This window comes from Medicago sativa, chromosome 4, assembly GCF_051527215.1.
Source record: "Medicago sativa cultivar Bolivia chromosome 4, Bolivia_mono, whole genome shotgun sequence".
Classification (NCBI taxonomy): domain Eukaryota; kingdom Viridiplantae; phylum Streptophyta; class Magnoliopsida; order Fabales; family Fabaceae; genus Medicago; species Medicago sativa.
In genome coordinates, this window is record NC_140752.1 from 71,889,637 (window position 1) to 71,896,019 (window position 6,383).

Here is a 6,383-nt window from a genome sequence, read left to right on the forward strand (position 1 = left end):
TGATGACATAAACATTATCGGAACTCCTGAAGAGCTTCCAAAAGCCATAGATTGCTTAAGGAAAGAGTTCGAGATGAAAGACTTAGGAAAGACAAAGTTTTGCCTTGGATTACAAATTGAGTACCTAAATGGCGGGATTCTTGTGCATCAAGAAGCTTACACAACAAAAGTGTTAAAGCGTTTTTACATGGACAAATCTCATCCATTATCTACTCCAATGGTTGTTAGATCCCTGGATGTGAAGAAAGATCCTTCCAGACCTCAAGAAGAAGGTGAAGAAATACTTGGTCCTGAAGTACCATATCTCAGTGCAATAGGTGCATTGATGTATCTTGCTAATAATACACGTCCCGATATATCATTTTCTATCAATCTATTAGCAAGATATAGTTCTTCACCCACACGAAGACATTGGAACGGGGTTAAGCATGTACTTCGTTACCTTTGAGGTACAATGGATATGGGATTGTTTTACCCCAAAGTATCCAAATTAGAATTAATTGGTTATGCAGATGTAGGTTATTTGTCAGATCCCCATTACGGTAGATCACAAACAGGTTATTTTTTTACCAGTGAAGAAACAACCATTTCATGGAGATCTGTAAAGCAGACCATAACAGCAACATCATCAAATCATGCAGAACTTTTAGCACTCCACGAGACAAGTAGAGAATGTGTTTGGTTAAGGTCATTGATTCAACATATACAAAATAATTGTGGTTTATCCTCTGCAAGAATGGATGCAACAATCATTTATGAAGATAATACAGCATGCATTTCTCAGTTGAAAGAAGGATACATTAAAGGAGACCGAACAAAACATATTTCTCCAAAATTCTTTTTCACTCATGATCTTCAGAAGAATGGTGATGTCAACATTCAACAAATTCGTTCGTGTGATAACCTTGCAGATGTTTTTACAAAGTCACTCTCAAGAAATGTATTTGAGAAACTTGTATCAAGAATTGGTCTTCGCCGTCTTAGAGATATTTGTCTTCATGAGGGGGAGAAATAAATGTATTCTGCACTCTTTTTCCCTTCATCATGGTTTTATCCCAACTGGGTTTTCCTGGTAAGGTTTTTAACGAGGCAATTCACACTCAAAAGGATATTGTACTCTTATTTCTTCACTAGAATTTTTTCCCACTGGGTTTTATTTTAGTAAGGTTTTAATGAGACATATCCTCGATGGACATCCAAGGGGGAGTGTTATAAATATTAATAGTGGATGTCCAAATAGCAAATTGGTTAATGGGCTATACACCCATTGCATATGTGAACACAGGAAAGAAGAAAATGCACCGAAAGTTTTCTCATTGCATGCTATATGAATAGTAGTATATGGTGGTAATTTCAACTTGTGACAGAAAGAAATTGAAAAGCTTGGCATAGGTGAAAGAAAATAGCATGTCTATGAACAATAGCTTACGGTGCATATGAAACAACAGTGTCTTAGTTTTCTTCTATAAATATTGTTCCTTTGTAACATTTAGGGACAGACCAAGAGAATAATAACATTTCCCTATATTCTCTCTTCCTCTTATTCTCTCTATCATTCTCTCTATTTATTTAGTTTTATAACAGAAAACAAATATATATTTAAACCTATTTTTCACTACCCAACTTTTATTTATTTTTAGGATACAACCCAAATTTTATTTGACTTTTCACTTCAGCAGAGAGGATCCAATCCCCATACATCGCTACTATTAGTGTGTGTAAGTAAAATATCTTAATGAAATCATTGCCCTCGTTATTGCCAGGTTTTGGATGTGGCACTGGGTTGAAATATATATGAGCAAGGGAAGATAGCTGTCTCTCATTTCTTCATTGAAATTGTGAGCGGTCTGTGGAGGTTTGGAAGGATTTTGGTACTCAAATTAAGATCTAGTTATAACAAGCCTTACACAGGCTTGGCTTCTACAAAAAGAAAAAGAAAAAGGAAAAAAAAACTTACACATGTTTTGCTTCCTCAAGTATTTCTTTATCTCCAATGAATACCCTTTTAAGGAAGACAAAATTGCCTACAAGTTTATGTGAAAACCATTTTAAATTTATAAATATATTAATTTTAAGTGAATGATTCTAATGCATGGTAATAGAACCCGACTGAGGAATGATGGGAAGACAACTAATGATAATGATAAAGGTATTTAAAACAAATCCAAACTATGGAGTAGGGCTATACAAAGGATAGATTATATCTGGTTGTATGTGATTCCAACTCGATCTTAACATTAATTTAACCTAATTTTTAGACCCAAACCTAATATTCAATTCGATGAGGTCTCGTTCCAATAAGGATGAGACAATCAATTAATCTTACAAGGAAGGCTTGACAGTTCTACGAAGGATCCTGTAGATCGATGTTTTCGCAAGGGTTTCCCCACCACCGCTCGCGTCCAAATTTCAGGCTCCTGTTGTCGTTTTCGTGAAATCCATTTCTTCTCGTGCGGGTCCATGGAGATTTTTGTGTCAGGGTACATCCTTACAGTCGTGGTGGACCGTTATCGCTCCTTCCCGGTAAAATTATACTGTTTGTCAGAGGGTCGGCGCGTTTCGTGGCGGATCAGTGAGCACGAGCTGCATTATTTCTTGCTTGTGGGGTTTCCAATTGAATAATTGAGTTCCTTCCTCTGTTTATTTAATTTGTTGAGTAGCAGTTATGTGTGGTTCCCATTTTCTATATAAGCTCGCCTTGTGTGTGTGTTTGCTCCATCGTCTCATCCCTCTCCCTCTGCATTTTAGTTTTCTGTTTGTGAGCTTGGTCATGAAGATGGAGAAATCACTTGATTCTTTGTTGTGGGTATGGTTTTGATTTTTGTTTACTGTTTATTGATTAATTGTTTTTATCTACTTTGTAGGAAATCTGATTTGTTTGTGTTTCCCATCTCCTATTTAAGCTGAAACAGATTGGATAGGATAGTTCCAAAAAGAATTTGCATAACTTCAGGAGGTAAAGTTCCGTCTTTGTCTCATTCCCTTAATCAATTGCAGAATATGAATTTGTTATTTCAAAGGTATCAAAATCCATTTTTTTCTCATGTTTTGTGTTTATTTTTCATTGTTGCATCTTCTTCAAATCTTGCGTTTTTGTTTATTTTCACATCAGCTATATATAGTTTAGTGATTCACTTATTGATGTTTCTGTTATGTATATCGATTGTGTGTGCATTTGAAATCTAATTTAATCATATCTTTTAAACTTGTGTTGCTCTTTTTCAGTTTCATATATGCACACAATGTGTTTGATAAAATGCAAAAGTGAATCCTCATCAACATTAGCATCACCTGGTTTGATGCCGTTCCTTTTTTTATTCATGAATATTTCAATTAACTTGCTTATTAGTTTTTGATTTGTTTTGCCATGAGCCTAATCCATTCCTACATACATAGATTGGTAAATTTCTAAATTATCTTTCTTTTTTCTTTGCTCATCGGATTTATTTGAAAAGAGAGGGAGAGAAAAACCTAATTTCAACTAACACGCAAGAGTTTAAAACAATATAATTTATCATGATTAAATTGTGATCCTGAAATGGTGTGGAACTGTATGTGGGCTATGGTAGTCTGGCTCAAAACTGTTACACACAATAGGAATTAAGATGCAAGACTCAAACTTATATGTTGTCATTTAGTGGCAGGGAACATTTCATCATCGACGTTCAATTCAGGTGCCTAGAAACCATAGTGCTAGGTGACAGTTTTCATCAACATTGATATATTTTCTTGGTTCCAATTTCTAATATTCATACTCCTCTTACATCTTTTATTTCACTTTTTTTTTTTAACAATTATTCAATGCATCATTAGACAAAGGTAAAGGAGTTATATGTATGATTGTGATTCTCTTGGGATTCCCATTAGAACCAAGATACTTGCCTTAATGCATCTTATTCATTATATCCTTCCATCTATTCTATCTTCATGTCACATGCATCTTGATTTTTTCTCCCTAACTTTTGGAGATTTCACGTTGCTCTGATTGGTTCCCTTTTATATGTGTGTTGTCAACTTTGATCATGGAACCAATGACTATATGCTTTTATTGTTGCTGTTCGATTTATTTGTGCGGGGTGTGTGTGATAGATGTAGAAAGCATACAATGAAGTGGTGATAAATGTCAGAATTTGGCCATAAAAATTGCATTTTAATCAGGTGATATATGGTTATGACTCCTGGGACAAGAGTGTTCTGCTAATTCTTTGTACCTCAATGTTACTTTTCCTTGCTTAATCAGTGTCAGTTCACAAGATGATAATCACTATTGATAGATTGTAGTATATCTTAGTCTCGGTAGTTATCTGAACTGAGGTTACTTTCATGTAGTGATAGGAAATTATGACTGGATTGTGTATATAGCACAATACTTCAAATAAATTCACAACATGCCACCTTCACTTTCATCATGTTCAATAATGTGTGACTCTTATTTTCTTTCCGCCGAACTGTGGTTGTAATTGTATGCACTTATGTACCTGCAGAAAATGCTCAAGTACAATACTGCTGAAAGAATATATGCCAAAACAGCACTTGATCATCCATACTTTGACAGTCTTGAGTCATTGACAAGTCTCAATATTAATGATGGCTCTAGCCAAAATGTTTGGTGCAGAAGTGTCTGTTAAGGCAGCATTGTATTGCAGTCAGTGAAGGTAAATTCACTACATGGAGTTTAACGATCTATAAAGTTGCCATACGTATGTGAAAATAGCCTATCATGGATTTAGATAGTTGTCAAAAGAATATGAGGTTGGACCTGTGGAAATACTATAGGATGCGATGCATTTGACGTGCCAGAATATTCTCTACTTATTCGCTCAACTGGTTGATTTTAAGGATTACAATCCTGTAAAGATTTGAGAAAGTGTTGAGTAAGTCTTATTCTTGCTTTCATGAAATTTCATTTTGAGAATTTTGAATGCTTTTATTTTCGATACAACTAAATGATTATAAGATTTAAACAAACATTTATTTTACTCTTTTAGAGGGATCATATCTTCAATCATTTTTTGAAAGGAATTAACTATTTATTGATGTATATTAAATATTCCCTTCTTGGCATACTTGGCTTCTTTATGGGTATGAACATAGAACACTGTCAAAAATGTGTCCTGCTTGCTAATAGGGGTTTAGAAGGTCTATATGCCTTGGAGTTAAATGCTAATTCTGTTTATAAACTGCTGCTACGGTGAAATTAATTTAAATTGTTATAGTTAATATTAGGCCATTAATTTTTATTTCAAAATCAGATTCCATGTGGTCCAACTGCTGAACCATAGATAGATGAATCAAAGTCACATCTCTCCTTCATCATTGATTCAGTATTTCTATACATGTTTCTGCCCAATCACACCTAATTTCTCCAATAATATATCAATATAAGATGGGACATGTCTATACCGTATAAAGTCTTGTGATGATCCATATATATTTCAAGCTCTTACCTTAGGAATATTATACTATTGCATTTTACTCTTCTTTTTACTAACGAAATATGCCTTCTTTCCAATAGAAAAGAGATATTGGGGATTGGAATTTTGAAGTTTGTCCTGATACAGGCTCATAGCTATAATATTTACTTTTACAAATGATTCATGTTAACACAAACAACCTATAGTCACTACTTTTCTATTAAGAATGAATGTTTCAAGAATGGATCACATTATTTATTTATTTCTTGTCAAATATGCTAATTCTTAGCATTTTCTGTCGTTATCAAGATCCATGAAATATTTGATTTCAAACAATGTACACATTTCAGTAAATAATCTAGAGCTATCTAAGTGCAAAAAGAACACTTTTTTGAACCATCAAGGGCTGTCATAACTTTAAGTTTAAGCTAAGATCATAATTACCTAAATGTCTCAAATACTTACTGCTAAGCATCCCTTTGCTATTACTTTATTCTTTTCTATCACTTTCATTTCATATTACATAGGTTTCTAATTTTGTTGATTTTAGAGTTTTTTTTTTCACTCTTTCTTTATGTGAGTAATTTGGTTTGTTGGTTTGTGTGTTTTTGTTAAGTGGACAATGCACATGATTTGCGCAGGACAAGATTGCATTGCATATGATAGTAGTTATGAGATGAAAGTGCAATATGGTGGGATGATGAAAGCAAGATAGATGAGCTTCATATTTTGACTGTATTACATTTGCTATTAATTAGTTGTATTACTTTTCAAATTGACTTCTATGTACCCTAACAGTTAGTGAATGATGTCTTTTATTTTTCTTCAATGTTAGGAAGTTTAGCATGTTTATTCTATCTTCTTAGATTACTCCCCATCTTCATTGATGTGCGTCAGTTGTAAAAGTAATGGAGTTTTTTTTTTTTTAGAATCTAAGATGAAATATACGTTATTATTAACATTAGACAA

At 33.7% G+C, this 6,383-nt stretch overlaps 1 long non-coding RNA gene across 3 annotated transcripts; it reads left to right on the forward strand.

Annotated features, from left to right (window-relative positions):
- Nucleotides 1-2,157: 2,157 nt before the first annotated feature.
- Nucleotides 2,158-6,383, forward strand: LOC146931516 (uncharacterized). 3 transcript variants are annotated; one of them, XR_015006748.1, is made up of 5 exons: nucleotides 2,158-2,956; nucleotides 3,226-3,294; nucleotides 3,639-4,158; nucleotides 4,485-4,874; nucleotides 6,031-6,383. It is a non-coding gene; the product is annotated as an uncharacterized LOC146931516 (long non-coding RNA). The 3 variants fall into 3 exon arrangements; XR_015006749.1 differs by having other exon boundaries at nucleotides 6,056-6,383; XR_015006750.1 differs by lacking the exons at nucleotides 3,226-3,294; nucleotides 3,639-4,158 and having other exon boundaries at nucleotides 6,031-6,269.